The 17,426-nt window shown below is 45.7% G+C and overlaps 1 protein-coding gene across 3 annotated transcripts in view; it reads right to left on the bottom strand.

Moving 5' to 3' along the window:
* FGD4 (FYVE, RhoGEF and PH domain containing 4) overlaps positions 1-17,426 on the bottom strand; it is a 597,812-nt gene that overhangs the window by 369,331 nt on the left and 211,055 nt on the right. Inside the window, exon 1 of one of the 3 annotated variants that reach the window (XM_085652401.1) lies at positions 4,565-4,719. The exons of the other annotated variants lie outside the window; for them this stretch is intronic. The gene's annotated coding sequence lies outside the window, so the exon portion shown is untranslated. Of the gene's footprint in view, positions 1-4,564; positions 4,720-17,426 lie in introns of those variants that run through there. 3 annotated transcript variants of the gene reach the window in all.

Here is a 17,426-nt window from a genome sequence, read left to right as displayed (position 1 = left end):
CCGTTCTTATACCATATACGGCATGATCCGCGTATAGCCGGTATACCATTTGGTGATTGTACTATAAAACTAACGGCCTACGCGGATGATGTCCTGATAATGTCGGAAAGAGCGGACGAAGCAATTCCGGCTCTCATGGCTGACATTGAAGATTTTTCCAGAGTATCTGGTTACAAACTTAACAAAGATAAAACGGAGGTCAAACTTTTGAACAGTGTGGGGGATAAGGGGATTATTGGAGATTCCGGGCTTACGTGGCAACCTCGGTGCTTTAAGTATCTTGGGCTGGATTTTGACAAAGATCTGATTTCCACGCTGAAAGTAAATGAAGACTTGACCTTGAAAAAGATTTCTACACTGCTTGATGGTTGGTCTCCAAAGTTTCTCTCTTGGTGGGGTAGAGCAGAGACGCTTAAAATGATGTCGACTCCGTTGGTAAATTATTTGGCAAGCATGCTCCCTATGACGTTCTCTAATGCTTTTCTTACTAAAGTGGATCAGGTGTTTGGGAACTTTCTGTGGCAGGGTAAGAAGGCCAGAGTCTCTCTGAAGAAGTTACAATTAGCGAAGGATAAAGGCGGACTCGGTCTCCCCTCCTTCAGGAGCTATCAGACGGCGTTTCTGTGCAAACAGGGCGCGCAGTGGCTGTTGAAATCCCCTACTTACACACCATTATGGATAAATATAGAGGAGTCTTTGGTAGATCACGCGCCTTTGGAGGCCCTCCTTACGATGAACCTGTCACACCTTCCTCACTCTAAGTACATCATGCTTAATACTAGAAGGGCCTTACTTAGACTCGATCAAGCACATAAAACAAACCTGACAGTCGCAAGGTCCTCGTATATGTCCCTGTGGAGGAATGCACATATTAAGATTAAGGGTAGTACTATATTTTGGGAGTCATGGTCCAAGAAGGGCATTAACTTGGTGAAGGACTTGTATGAGGGTGGGGATCCTCTGCCATTCTCGACCTTACAGAGCAGGCATGATCTTAGTCCGATGGATTTTTATGACTTTCTTAAACTTAAATCGGTTCTGACAGCAAATAGCTTCTCTCCATATGTCCCTTGGCTTATACAGCAGATCCCACGACTAATACACGATGGTCACTTTGTGTCGAAAGTATATAAATTGTTGTTGCCCCTACCCATGAAAAAACATAAAAGAGTGGAAAGCGTTTGGGAAGCGGAGCCAAATCTATCAGGCATATCCTTTGACTGGGAGGCGATTCATAGTTTAGCCCTTACACACAAAGTCTCACCCATTCTATTTCAGACGAAGTATATGCTTCTCAACAGGGCATATTGGACTCCCGACAGGTTATTCAAATGTAAATTAAGAGATTCGCCTGTGTGCTGGAACTGTCAGCTAGACACCGGGGATCTTGCGCATATGCTTTTCTCATGTTCTTCATTAAAGGATTATTGGGGGAGAGTATTTGATTGCATTTCCCATGTCTTTAAGATAAAACCTGTACAGGAATTTGTGTACGTCATTCTGGGGGCACTGGACCCACAAATAACATCTGACCAAGATCGCCAATTGATGGACTTAATGTTAACAATGGCATGTAAGGTGATTCTTTGCAAATGGAAAAATGCGTCTGAAGTGAGCTTTAAAATCTGGCAGGAGTGGTTGTCTTTCCTGAGGGGGTCAAGTAATCCGGCGCTTCAGGCTTCTACCTGGAGCCCCTCAAACAAAAAGCTCTGGAGATCATTGGATGCATCCTCCTTTCATTATGACCCGCCCTGAGGGGATACTTTGCTTGTTCCCTCTGAGTGGGGTTGTGATTGGGTGCAGCGTGTTCGATCCAACGTGTCCCGGGGCGCTGCGCGCCACGCAGGAGGCAATGTACTAGACTGTATTGGTAATTGATGTTGCGAGCTGGACTGGGGTTTTATTCTTCATTTACTGTTTTGTCATTCATTTGCATTTTTTGTATTTGTACATATGACATGATTGTACTGATTTGGTGCACGGAAGAGTTATTGTATTGTCTCTTGTTTCTTGTTTCTTCAATAAAAAATATTTGAAATCAAAAAAAAATGGAAGAACTGTTTCCCACTTCACTCGGAGTCCGCATTCGACTGTGAAGTAAACTATTTAACTCCCTTCAAAGGCTATGACTGGGCGCCTGGTGATTTGAGTCCCCGGGAATGCGGGGGATAAACGGCGGCGGGAGCCTTCTGGAAAAATGAATGCCTTTGAAATGAAGATTGCGGCTCCCCATTATTCTGCGTTTGCCAGCAGCATGTCCGCACTAATGCATCCAGAATCCGCAACTAACAAGGTCTCCAATCTGCACATAATTAAACATAATTGTAAAGGGCGGCCCTTCGGGATATGCATCGTGGGAGGCGCCCCCGCTGGTGCATCAATAGGAAACAAATGCGAGCTGTGTTGCAGCTATCTGCTTTTTTTTTTGCAGAGACTAAAAACCGTGGGCTGGTGATGTGTTAATTTTGAGGACATTCCATTAGCTGACACGCTTTAACGGGCTGCAGATTTGCATATGCACCAGCTCAGAGCTCAGTGAATCATTACACCGTATTCGGGGCGTTAAGGGAAAAAACAAAACGTGAAGCTTTTTTTTCCCACTTACTGTGTAGTGCTGAACAGCAGTGCCTAGAAGTATGTGCCATCTGGTGCAGCAGTGTGAGAGGCCACTACCCTACGCTTTCCTCTGCTCGCAGGCATCTTGGCCGGCTCTTCCCTATTGAGTGCAGCGGAAGCAGTTCATTGGATGAATGGCGGAGGACTGACAAAGGACACCGAGCACCCCCATCTCCCCTCTCCCTCCCCCACAGGCACACGGACCAGCTTCGCGACTCCTCCGCGGCGCTGCACACAGACTATAAGCCACAGTGGACTGGTCCAACCAATAACACGTTATTTAGAGCAAGTGCACTAAAGAGGCATTTCCAGGTATTCATTACAACAGTACAAAGATCAGATTCCATGTTATTCCCACAGGACAGAGAAACTGAATGAGAAAAATGCTCCCATTAGTCATAGGGCCGTAAACGAAAACCCTGGCACCCTGGTTTGATTAAATACAATTTATAAAACAAATGCACGTGAAAAATACCCAGTCACAAACCTTATCAGCAGAGTGTGATGGGCTGTTTATTACCAATGCTGAAGGAGGGGAGGGGTGCCCTGAGGCTCAGTGGCGTAACATTAGGACCTGCAGCCCCTGTGGCGAGGAGGGGTCCCCGAGCACATGGGGCCCTCTCTGGTACTATGCATGGCCCCGACCCGAGAGCTCCTGACTGGGTCTGGAGTGGGGGGAGGGGCCCCTTCAAGTTTTGTTACGCCACTGCTGAGGCTTAGCCTCTCAAGCATCATGGAGGAGTCTCCACAACAAATGAATGTCTATTACACGCGGCACCCTGTCTGTCTGTCTATCTGCCTATCTATATCTATCTACCTATCTATATCTATCTACATCTATCTATCTCTGTATCTAGATAGATCCACACAGGGTGCAATACACTATTCATTACATCAGCCTTTAATGTAGGGTATAGATAGATATATCGGGTTTCCACTCACTGGAAAGTGTTTGCTTTTGCAATTTTGGTTAAAGCAAGTGCGTCTCCAAGTAAATGCTAGAGCTGCTCTGTTGAAAAACATCTAGTGAATATAACCGCTTAATCATTGGAGACCCTCGGATCCAGACACTCGGGACAGATGCCAAATGGCGCGCTTCCCCCGCCCCCATCGCTGAGGCGCTACTGCGAGTGAGGGCACTGGTTCACTTGCACGCTGCTATCTCCGCTCCACCGCTCACCACTCAAAAGAAAGATTGCCAAGTCCGCATTAGTGGGCTTGACTTCTGCCTTCAAAAGCAAAAATAAGTTTATGTTCAACAGTCACACTGCCAGAGGAAGAGAAAGTACCGGCAGCCTTGGAAAAAGAAGTCATTGCGACAAACCACTGCTGTCATCAGGTTAAAAAATTCAGAACGCAACACCAACCTCCAAAGTAACTGCAATAGCTCACTGAAATCACGGTCCACGTTGAAAACAGAAAACAATACGACTGTGAAAAAAGGAGCTTAAGAACAAGCAAACACTGCTCTCGTCACCAGCGCTAACACTCAGAGGGAAAACAGAAGAAACAGAAAACAAGCTGCCAGCAGCACGGACAGCGATGGGAACGCAGAGATCTGCTTGGTTTTTAAAATCACAGCAGAGCAAGGAGCCAGCAGGAGAGAACCCGGGCTGCGGCCAGCACAGGGCACGTGAAGAGGCCCCCGAACCAGGAACTGTCTCAGTGGGACGTGCCTTGGATTCCCGAAAATACCTCCTAGTGACACAATGAAAACTCAACGTCCCTCCCCGCTGCAGCCCCCGACTGGCCCGTGTGCCCCGACTAATAATAACGTCCCAGAGTTCAGACAAAGAACAAACCCTTTCAAACACAGTGTCCATCCTTTCTTGTGCTGCATGCGGTACTTCTATTTACAAAACCACTCATCTTCAACACATCTTCATCTCTTTAGAAAAAGCGGCTGCCGCTAAACAGGACAGCTCCTCCTTCCCAGGGTGGCACTGACCTCGCGGAGCCCAGAAGCATCTCCCCGTCCACCCTTGGCTGGGAGTCAGCAGCAGCCTAGATGCAGGCGCTCCCCGTGCAAGTGTCCCCTCCGTCAGGCAGCCTGGGAAGGCTGGCGCGAGCACACTTCACTGCGGATGGATCCCCACAGCCCACGCGCCTCTGCCGGCACAGCGTGCATAATCACATTCCTAGAGGGAGGGAGCAGATGGCAGCCGCCATGGTAACCGCACTCCGGCCAGACTATTGGCAGAGGCGCCGGTGACTACTGCCGATTGGGCAACACAAGCTCCCTTTGTGCTTGGGCTCTTTCCTCTTTTTCAAATCTAAAGTGAAGGGACGCGCAGGGTTGGCACTGGCTGCGCTGCCTAGCAGGTGCTTTTCCGTCCTCCACTTCGGCATGGCCATGCAGTGCAATGTTGGAGCAGGCAGAGAGTCAAGTGGCTGTACAATGGAGGGTTGTTGTGCTTGTGTGCATGCCACATGTTCCTCACAGCGTACGACAGCACTACTTTTAAGGTCGTCTATCAAGGGAAAACACAAGCTACACAAAGGGGGTCAGTCGGACCTTGGTGTAGATACAGAATGCCACCAATCCCAGCGCAAATTACACTGCGCCCATGTGAGGCCCAATTTTTACGACTCTGTGTCCCACTCGGATTGCTGTGTGGCATTTCGTGAGGTAATATCGCACCCAGTACATACTGATACCAACGAGTGAGGACTTTTCTGGGAGTCAGTCCGTGCTGTACACATCGAAATGGGGGATAGAACAGTAATACTGCATTTTCTTCCATATTCTAGGTTACACAAATTGAAAACCTGTGGTATTTTCCCAGCACAAATTCACCCCGGCTCCCCTACTTATCATCCCCATTCTGGTGCACACCCGCTTTGTGCCTCAACTGATATTGCAAGCCCAGACTGTAATAAGTGGCTAAAAAGGAGCAAAATTGTATTTTTGCCTATAGCAACTGTTTTAGCCATGCTTTGTGTTAAAATCTAACACTATCTGGTGTTAAGCACAAATCTAAGTGAGTAGCATTATTAACACTCGACATGTCTTGTGCACAGTCCAAAAGGTTTACTATGCAGATGAGTAGCAAGAAAAATAAAACACTCAAAATGTTAAATTGGGCGTCAGGTGCAGGAGTACGCAGGTAGTGAGAAAGCTCTTTTTAAATACGGTTTAAAAGAATTAGAGGCAAGGAGAAGCCTTCAAAATCTATCTATCTATCTATCTATCTATCTATCTATCTATCTATCTATCTATCTATCTATCTATCTAAAATAAAAAAAGGGTTGCCGTTGTGTTGTGTCGCACTCCAACTCGGTACGCTGCTTAAGCAGGCGGCCCCTGCGCGGACTGGTAGTCTTATAATCACCCATGTGGGTTGCAGCCACTAATTGTCAAAAAAAGTTCTTAGGGGCTTGCGTATGTCCTGCCACAACTCCCGCCTGACTTGCAAAAGAGCTCCAAGTTGCTCCGTTTTCGCCATACTCCAATAAGTAGGACCGGACTCACTTGGATCTCGTGATGGTGCGGCTCGTGGCCCAGGCAGGACCACATTATATATGGGCCACGAGCCGCACCATCACGAAATCCAAGTGTGAGTGCTACAATTAAAGGATTGAAACAACGACAGTGTGTGGCACCTTCAATGTTGGGAGCAACTGCATTTGGAATATATATATCAATATCATTACCTACTGTAGGTAGTTCTAGTTAGGATCTAGTTTCCATAGGAAAAGCGTTTTTTAACTTGCCTATATCTTTGGCGCCAGTTGACCAATCTCTATGAAATTTTCCCCCAAAAAGCGTCAAGTTGGGTCTTGTGGTGCATGGAAAGTTTCGGGGTGATCTGTAAAGCATGGGCTGAGAAAAAAGGGTGGGGGATCAAAAAAATTGTGTTTCCAATGTTAATTTCCATAGAGATTTTAAACACTACTACAGCCCGAACTGCTGGACTGAATTACACCAAATTTGGCAGAATGGCAGCTTTTGGTCCAGAAAGTGCCTTTTTTTAATTATTTGGTGTAAATCGGTTCAGTAGAGATATTAAAGAAATTCCAAATTTGTATATCTCGGGTGGCAATTATTTTGTGACGATTCGCAAATTTACAAGCCAACAGGAATGCCATGATTGACTGGCCGCAACCCGAGCAGAAAGTAGCAGTCGTGATTTTAAGTAACTTTACAAGGTCACAGAGTAATAAAGTAAAAATGAAAAGAGGTATAAGGGGTCAGGGTAGAGGCACCCTGACCCAATGGGTGGCATATAGGGATGTTGTGGTACCTCTTATCTGTAAATCACATAGGAAAACATTGTTTTCCATGTGCGATAATACTCAGGCACCCATTCACAGACCCACTCAGACACTCACGCACTCTCACAGATCCACTCAGACCCACATGCACCCACTCACAGACCCACTCAGATGTGCACACACCCACTCTGACACTCATGCACCTACTCATAGATCCACTCACAGACCCATTTAGAGACCCACACACCCACTCACAGACCCACTCAGGCACTTCTGCATCTGCTCATAGATCCACTCACACTCACACACCCACTCACAGAACCTCTCAGAGACTCACTCGTACACTCACAGACCCACTCAGAAGTGCACACACCCGCTCATTGACCCACTCAGAGACTCACACACCCACTCAAAGACCCACTAAGACACTCACATACCCACTCACAGACCAACTCAGACACTCATGCACTCACTCAGACCTACTGAAACACTCAAGCACCCACCCACCCACCCACAGACCCACTCACAGACCCACTCACAGACCCAGACTCATGCACCCACTTACAGAGCCACTCAGAGACTCATGCACCCACTCACTGACTCACTCAGAGACTCATGCACCTACTCATGCACCCACTCACAGACCCACTCACTCACCCACCCACTCACAGAACCACTGATGCACCCACTTACAGACCCACTCACACATTCACGCACCCACTCACAAACCAAATCTGCCATGCTCACATCTACTCAGACTCAGTCACTCACACACTCACACACTCACCGACCCTTACAGCCACTCACACACCCACTCACTGACTTATAGAGCCACTCACACACACTCTCAAAGGTTACATGTTAGAGTTAGCAAATACAATTTTTTAATTCTTCAAAATTTACAAAAAACACAAAGGTTAAAGGGACGTTATAGTTAGGAAATTACATAAAAAACGGTAAAAATTCACTGAAAAAACAAAGGTTACAGGGACATAGTTAGGAAATAGAATTTAAAAAACGTAGAAATTCACTGAAAAAACAAAAGGTTACATGGACATTATAGTTAGGCTCAGATTTCACTCATACAATACCAGTGAAATTCAGCAGTTATATTTACCAGAGCAAACTAGATCTTATGCCCCTGCAATGCACTGCTTATGACCTCACATATTACATCACTCATGACATGGTCAGTGACATCACTGATGACATCTCAAATGACGTCACTGATGGTATAGATAGGTATTTTTTTGAGAGACCTCTTTAGTGAAGGCTAAAATGCTCATTTTCTATGTCCACAACCTCAGACAAAGTGTGGTCTAACAAGGTGAGGCAACCACAAGTCAAAAGAAAACATTTGACAAGTAAGGAGAGGCAACCTGAACGACCTATGTTTACAATGGGCCATAACTACCATCACCAGAGCCTTTCAATGTCTGATATTCATTAGCACCCTCTGGATCCTGAAGAATGGTGTACAGCAGCTAAAAGAATCAGCCATCAGTGGAGTATCATAGCACAGACTCACCAAGCCAACAAATAGCCCTGACTTTGATACAGAAGGCTGGGCAAAATGGTTGTACTTGCAAACAGTGGTGTAACAAAGGCGGGAGCCCTCAGCACACCTGAGAGCTCTTCAGTGAGTCTGAAGGGGGCCCCTCCACTTACTTTACAGGGGGGCCCCCCTCAACATTCGTTATGCTACTGCCTGCAAACGGGTGTCACCAGGGAGACACTAGTATTGGATGATCTGTAGAAACTTATCCCATGTAAACAAAATTCTAGGTAGGAAGGGGAAACCAGACTTAACTGGTTTGCCGGACATTGTCCACTTCTGGGATGTACACAGCGGTGGCTCCTCTGATATGGCAGAGGACTGTTGCATTCCCCCTTCCAGCAGCGAAAAATAAAGATACAACGATAATAAACCATGGTTTAATATCGTTTTATTTTGTGTCCCGGGGTCTTGATAGCGGGCCACAGGGATAAAAGGCACCCACGGGGAGTGGTATGCACTGTTATCAGTGTGAATGACTGCTTGGCCGACCGTTTGAGCCCAGCCAAACAGTCATGCGCACTTTGCATGTTCTCCACCCAGGCTACATTACAGCCTGGGTGGAGAACATACCCAGGTCCCCAGTCCCTGGCTGAGCCCCAAACCATGGCGCTCAGACCAATGGGGAGCCTGGGTGCTTCCTGAGGGAGCAGACAGACGACTAGGAGGGATGACTAGAGACGCAGCGATAAGGTACGTTTTTTTATTTTACTACCACCCCTGACCCCACACACCCAATCCCTGCCAGCCACCACTGAATGCCCACGCCCCTTAGAAAATGACAGCTCACTTATTTCCATAATTTAAGTTGATAGACGATTACTTTTAAGGTTCCAGAGCTGGTGTATCCACATGGATTACATATAGGGTCTGGCAATCTGATTGTTACAACAACCATTAACTGACCTTGGAAAGAGAGAGGTAAATGAAATAAAACAATGGACATGGTTAACAATTTCCCAACCCCCCAGTTGGAGAGGCTTGCTGCCTCTGAATGAAACTACAGCAAGAAACCGAGTAAAAGTGTGCCCCAGTGCACACATTCTCTTCGGATCTATCGGCAGAATGACATCAGTGGGACCACACCCCCTCACCGGCAATGGCGGTGCAGCACAGCACAGGAGTTTCGGCGTTCTCTAGAGCGGAGAAGCAGATCGCCGCTTAAGGATATTATGCGGCAGTAGAAACAGAAGGAACCGGGAGGAAGACTCCTGGCTGGAATAAGGGCCGATTCGCAGTGAAAACCGCGGAAAAACTGTGAAACTGTGAAACCGGCAAAACAGAGGTGAAAGGCGTTCCAGATTCTGAATTGATTGATTTTGGAGGTGGACGTGGAGTATTGCTGCCCAGCTGCGAGGGGGCGAGGAAGAGATTAATACATTATATCAGGGGTGAACTACAAGAGACAAATCAACTGCATAAGAGCCAAGTAAGACCCGGTCCGGACTTTTTGACTGGGCAGGCTGGAGAAGAAGGCGGCTGACAAAAGAAAAGAGAGTGCCCCCCAACGCTATCAGGGAGTGTGTCAAAGTCCCAAAGTCATGTTCAAAATCCCAGGCCTGCGCCTGTTCCAGGTGATCAAGGTCGCCTTCCTTGAATAAATCCAAGACAAAGTCAAAAGTCTCTCGCCGTCGCCTTGTTTCCGGGCCTTTGGTGCTAAGTAAACACCTCATACTTTCCACTATTAAATAGCCAGGGGGGACATTGTTTGTTGAGCAAGGAGCAAGGAGGAGAGAGCACGTACCTTGGGGCCCGCAGGCAGACACCGCCTTCACGCGCGCTAGTAATCCCGCAGCCGCGTTCTGCCATTCACGACACCGCACCATCGGACTACATTCCCCAGGCTCCCGAGCGCCACTGGGGCACTTCCGCCCGCCGTCGCGCCAGGAGGCGCTAAAAAGCGAGAGGCTCCCTCCGCGTCGCGGGACGCGCGCGGGCGGCGCCGGGAGAAGCCTGGGACAGAGGCCTGAGGAGACTGGACTGGGCCAGGAACTTTATATTGCCTCTTTTTGGACCTCTAACGTGCTATGAGCATGTAAGACATTTTACACATTATTATTATGTTATTTTCGTTTATTTTTTTTTGTGAGTGTTTAGACTGAAGGGTACTTGCGTGGAAGTTTAACATCATTACTGCTCATAATGTCTAAATCCAAAACTGACAAAGTGATGGTGGGCCCTGCTACCCTAGACAATTTCCTGGTTAGGAAAGTAAATCAGATTAATAATGATAGACGTGTATCTCTGGGGAAAGGCACTGTGATAGGGGAAACACTATCTGAAAATTTCCCTATTAGTCTGACCCAAGACTGTGAAATTAACACGAGTGATGTCATCTCTACTGACCCTCCAGCGCCCATTTTAGTGAATGTGGAGGTTCATCCTGACTCACGGGCGCTGTCAAGTCCAGACATTGGTGTGCTGAATGAGATTCAACCTGAAATCAGGCATCTGAGAACCTGTAGAACACTGTCTCAAAGGGAGAATGGGAAACATAACAATTCTAAGTCCAAAAAAAAGGATGGTAAGGCAATTATCAGTCCTGCTATAACAACCCCTTTTGTATTTACGGGCACTAATGGTAATGGTAATGGTAATGGAGTAAATTTAAATCCTGATTTGCTTGCTTCACTTATGAAAAACTTAGAAGTCTCTTTAACAGCAAAAATGGAGGAGCTTATTAAACCATTAACCATTAAGATAGATAACCTAGTCAAGGAAGTGACAAGGCTGGGTGGTCTGTTATTGACACAGTAGATTGTAACATCTAGTGGAAATTTCCACTCTGGGGGGAAAGGGAGAGAAATTGCTGAAGTTAAGGATACACGAAATAAGGGGAGGGGGGATATTGTTGTTGCAGTGGCCTCAGGATCTGTAACACCAATTCGACCGGATATCCCTGTGGCAACTGCAACTGCCTCGCAGCAACAACCATCTACAAATCCCCAAAGCAGTAGAGCTCCCAGACCCCCGAGGTACAATCGCTATCTTAATTTACCACCAGACTGTGCTCCGTTTGTGGCAGTACTGACTAATGTGCCTCCTTGTGGCACCCATCCCGCATCTCCTTTTGATGAATCCCAAACCTCTTTGAAAAATAAGACCGTATCATGGCTCAACAAAAACTGTGGTTTTCCCATCTCATATTTTGACCAGATAATGACAGTAAGGCGTGTAAACTGGGTGGGGCCGTCTAAAAAGTCTGGGTCTGGGGATTGTATAGTTGTAAATTTTAAACACCCCCAGCATGTGGCAACTGTTCTTTTGAGAGCTTCTGCACTGGTATATAATATGAACGGTATCTGTGTACGCCCCCTGGGTTACTTTTATGCGCATTTGTGCAAACCGCCATCACAACAGAGTCTAACCAGGCGGGGGCTTGAACCTTATACTCCTGTGCAAGAGACTCAATTCCCTTACATCACCACTAATCTTTGTGGGTCAGGTGGACCCATTGGATGTTATAACAGGAGCCCCAGTGCTGGACACTATCAATATGGGTCGAACTTAAACACACAGAACAGGTATGAAGTGTTATCCGGTCTTGAGCTGTGTGATTGACGGGGGGCACCTGTGGCTCAGGATACTAGGGCTACAGGTGAATCTATAATCTCAGATAACCCGGTGGGCAAAATGCCAGGATGTCTTGCTGTCTCTTGGAATGTTGCTGGTCTTGCGGCCAAAATGTCTGATGCAAATTGGGTGACTTACATTAAGCAATTTTCGATTGTCTGTTTACAAGAGACCTGGGAGTTGGGCTGTAACCTCTTCTTAGAAGGGTATAAGGCCTTCTTTGTGCCAGCCTTGCCATCTTTGCGGGGTAGGCCCAAGGGGGGTCTTGTAATTTTTGTTTCCATATTAATACCCTGTGAAGTACGAAGAATTGAAGCACAACATACAGGTGTAATGGGCTTAACTTTAACTGGAGGTAATGTCCTTGTGGGCCTGGTGAATTTTTACAATGCTGCTTATGATAGTGCAGGCAGGAATCACATTCATATATTGAATTCTTTTGTCTCTAATTTTATGAAAAATGTAGGCCATAACCTCATGATTATGGGGGATTTTAATTTGCATCCTTGTATAGACCCATTGCACAAGTGCTTACCAGAAATGACTTGTGAACGTGCGGACTGTCTCCATATGGAGCACACTAAGGAGGGGGAAATGTGAAATGACCTACTGAATGACTATGACCTCTCTCTGGCTATGTCATTAAAGGACCCGCTATATTGCTTTGATACCCCTACCTTTAAGGGGCATGGAAGGGGTACCTTTATAGACCACATACTTGTTTCGCGGACGATGCAAACTTTTTTAGATTCTTTTTGCATTGTTCCTAGCGAATTCAGCGACCATAACCCTCTAACAATCTGTTTAAAATGTCCCTGGTTAAAAAAAGGTAATAAGATCATCAATCAAGGTAGATTGGGCACAACAGATGGGAGGAGGCGGTTAAAATGGTCTATGGTCTCTGCGGATATCCTCTATAAGAACATCTCTGTAGGGTGTGCAGAGGATATTAAAGTCTGTACCAATGGGGGGGGGGGGTGAACCTAGGCTGGTTCTAGAGGCTTATCAAAATATTTCGGAGAAGGTGTCAGCATTTCTATCGGTCCCAAATAAAACTCAGGTTAATATAGGCCCGAGATGGTTTATCCACGACTGCACTATAGCTGCTCGCAAACTGAGGCTTGCACTGTCAGCCTCCCCGAGGAATCGGGATGTCGTAAAACTCTGTAGAAAGGAATAGAAGGCTATTACTGTTGCCCGCAAGGAGTTTCTGAGGAAAGAGGCCTGGGAGGAATTGCTTGATCCCTCCACCCTGAATAGCAGCACCAAATTCTGGGCCCTGGTTAAAAAACCTTTTTTGACCGAGGACCATGGAGATGGACTTGTCTGTTGCATAACCAAAGAGGAATGGGAAAGTCATTTTAAAAGTCTGTATTATTCTGAGGGTTCTGGAACCATGGCTGCTGCCCCCCATGATAGGGACAGCACCATTATTTTTGACAAAAGTGAGGTCTTGGCTGCCATAATGGGTCTCACTGCAAATAAAGCGCCAGGTCCTGACGGAATACCACCGGATCTTTACAAATCTGATCCAGTTTTCTGGGCTCCCATTCTGGTTGCTGTATTTAATGCTGCGGCCATAGTAGGTTGTCCGGGAACATGGGGTCTGTCAACTATAGTTCCTGTCTTCAAGAAGGGAGATAGGGGAAGTGCTCTTTGTTACCGACCAATATCCCTAATCGATTCAATGGTTAAGATCATGGGGAGAGTTATACTTCAACGTCTAACAAGCTGGTTGAATGAAAATAATACCATGTCGATTTCTCAATATGGCTTTTGTGAAGGGCGCTCTACCATAACTCAGTGTCTCAACCTGTTTCTTATTCTGAATAAATATACTGTTGTACAGAAAGGAGTAATTCACCTTGCCTTCATGGATCTGTCCTCAGCCTTCGACTGTGTTAACAGAGGGAGGCTGTGGCAGACCATGAAGGATAAAGGTATTGATAGGGGGATCGTGGAGTTCCTAGCGGATCTGCACAATGACACAAGAGCCAACGTGAGGTTCTCATCGACCGGGGAAACCACAGGAAGTTTTAGTATTAATAAAGGCGTACGTCAGGGGTGTATCCTGGCCCCTTTTCTTTTTAATTTTTATATAAATGATTTAGAGGCTGAACTACAAGAGGTAAAATCAGATTGTCCTAGAGCTAGTGCGAGGGGTATTCCTTTACTTTTCTATGCCGACGACGCGGTTTTAATTTCACGAACAGAATTAGGTCTCCAGGCACTTTTGAATGCTTTTAATAATTTCATGTCTGACAGGGACATTTTGGTCAACAATTCTAAATCTTACATAATGCATGTTGGCTGTCAACCTAAAAAGAAGTTCAATTTTAAACTGAATGATGTTCTGATCCCCATCACCCAGACGTTCTCATATTTGGGTGTTTTATTTGATACGAAGCTTAGTTGGGCCCCACATTTGGCCAAGAAGAAGGGGGAAATGACTAGAGTAAATGCCTCCATCTTCAACTTTGCCTCTAAATTGAGGAAAAAGCCAAATGTGGCTATGATGAAATTATACAACACTAAATCCATAGCCACCGCAGTATACGGAAGCGAGATATGGGGCTACATAAATGGCGAACAACTACAAATAGTTGAAAACAATTTCTTAAAGCGTCTGTTATGTGTCCCAGGTAGCACACCAAACTTAGCTGTACATGAAGAACTTGGTTGCCTGCATTTATGCGACATTGTTGGATTGAAACCACTGTTATGCTGGGTAAAATTATGGTTAAGTGATGTAATTCCTTTAACACACCAGATAGTGGAAGATCTTGTATCACTCGATCATGCAATGTGTGTACCTTGGCTTAAATATTTGAAGTCCCAATTTTTGAAGCTTGGCCGCCTGAACTTGTTTGATAACCTGAGGGATATAGTTATGGGTGATGTTGCAGCATTTGAGAGAGCTTTTTTCTTGGATTGTAATGCCCTAAGAGATGAAGTTGAGCTTTCGAAACCCAATGTTAGAAAGTATATCATGTTGAGAACTTGTGTTCCTATGGAAATGTACCTAACATGCTCCTTTACCTCCCATGAGAAATTTTTGCTGACCCGATTTAGATTTAACATCTTTCATCATCTTTTAATTAGACCCAAGTCGGACATTTTTAAAAAACCTGCAGCTCCCTGTGGCTGCGACGGGAAGTCTCCACAGGATATGCTGCATTTTATATTTTTATGTACATTTTATGAATATCCCCGTAGGCGGTATCTTGTTACTCTTTTAAAGAAATTAAATTTTAAACAAATTAGACCCGCCCTTATGTACTTACAGCTGCTGCACTCTGATAGTGTCCTCCAGGTGCTAGAATTTTTAAAACTAACCATGAGACTAAGAAAATGTTTAGATGAGTAACTGTGAATCATCTGCAGCCCAATGCTCTAATGCACTTTTTCTGTATGTGGGCACTATTTGCACTTTTCTTGTACTGATTTCGTCTATGCACTCTTTTAAGAAATATATGTGTTGTATGTAACTTAGATTGACTTTGTAATTATTGTGATGTTTTTTAATAGGAATTGTTTAATGTTGTGTACTTTTATGGATTGCAATATATCCGAAATAAAGTCAATTTTGAGTTTGAGTGTGCCCCAGTGTAGCCCATCAGTCCATTATACTGACATCACTGTGGCGATCAAGGTAAGCCGAAGGGCAAGGTCACCCATTAGCCATATTCTCTGTGATTAGCTACTGCTGAAGATCTATATAAATGAAGTGTGGAAACAAAAATAGGAGGTGTGAATGGTAGATAAACTAATTAAAAGTGGGCCATAAAGTATCTGGCCAGGGAACCATATCAGCAGGCAAGCCCAGAGGACTACACAGATACAGGAAACCATTAATCGCGACACCTGAAGCCACTGATGAGCTATTGCATCCAGCACAGGCAACCAAAACAATGCTCACATTCCATGCAAGGAAGTCAGTTTTCACTTCTGCCCCTTGATTAACGAGCAATGAAAATGCACACCGCAGAGTGTCAAAGCTGGGCTAGATAAAGAGAGCCATATGTACCACCAAATCGTCCGTAAAGGGCTGGAGGAGAACTTAAAGAGAGCGAATCATCTCCAGGAACGGGATCAGGACCTTTACAAATATGTGGAGAGCTGACTCCAGGTGAAGGGAAAGAAATTTAATTGGTAGTGCAGCTGTTCCCCGGCACAAATGGCAGGTGGCAACATTGATTAGGAATGTAGAATTATGCCACAAGATCTGGTACCATAAAAAGGTTCTCTTGGCCACAGAGACATTTTTGAAAGGTTTCAATTTTGAACTGGTCTGACTGCTTCCTTTTCTGAGCTTAGGTCTCACCCCTGGGCCTGCTCTGCTTGTCGACCTTCATCACCTCCTGTTCCTCTTTTTCAGGCCCTGCCCTGGTCCTGTGCGTCTTGTCTGCCACATCCTTCCCATGCCTACTTAGCCTCTCAGCTCTGGACATCCAGGTGTTGGGCATCTAGATAAAGGGTGGGTGATGAAGGCCTTGTTCCAGTGACATCTTCCCTGTTTAAGCTTGTTAGGGTCTTTTCATGATCCTGTTTTTGCTACATCTGTGCACAGAAGTGGTCACCATCCAATCCACACCTCAGCTCTAATCTCACTCACTGCCATGGGTGACATCAACCTGTTCCTGGGTGGGTTCCTCAGGCTCCCACTATGTCTCTCTAACTAATGGTTGCTCAGTGCCACTACTAGGTGGATTCATCAGAGCATACATACCTTGGCATGTTGCATAAGTCCCAACATTATGGGTTCCTTCCTTGCTGCTCCTGTGTGGAATCCAGTGCATATACTACAAACGATGGAAGATTGCACCGCCCAGGGTTGATAGGATTCACCTCTGCGTGCTATCCTATACTCCATATTGAATGTGGTTTAATCTGTGTGATACAAACCACTTCAAAGATGGTCGGTATGTACATGATGTGATGGCGTCTATTCTCAAATTTCTCCCCTACACCATGCATATGCGCAGCTTTACGTCCAGTGCAAGATAGATTGAACAGTATGTACCACATACACACACAACACCAAAACACTTCCCAGCCTGTCCATGCTGCACTCACAAACTTCCTATCCATCCACACACTAATTCTGATGCTTAAGGATCCCATCTCCCAATCCTCTTCAGCTTCCATCTGCCCTAGGGCGCAGTGACAAAGCACAAATATATCCTATGCCGGGCCTCATACAGCATCAAAATACTGCCCATGTAGGTCACCATAAATGCACACTCTTTCATCCAAAGCACTCCCATAGAGTAGCGCACTAGCTATCTACCAATACACTTTGGTATTTGCTGGTAGATATGAAGATTTATATAAACACGAATAGAATACAATACAATAGGTAGCAACAGTTCACCAACTTGAAGGTCAGGATTTTTCAGGTGTCCACAGATACCTTGAGTTGCTGAAACACTCACTCCTCTTTCACTATCCTCCTTTATTTCTGACA

The sequence above is a fragment of the Triturus cristatus genome, chromosome 4_1 (assembly GCF_964204655.1).
Source record: "Triturus cristatus chromosome 4_1, aTriCri1.1, whole genome shotgun sequence".
NCBI lineage: Eukaryota > Metazoa > Chordata > Amphibia > Caudata > Salamandridae > Triturus > Triturus cristatus.
This window is presented reverse-complemented; position numbering and strand designations above follow the sequence as displayed.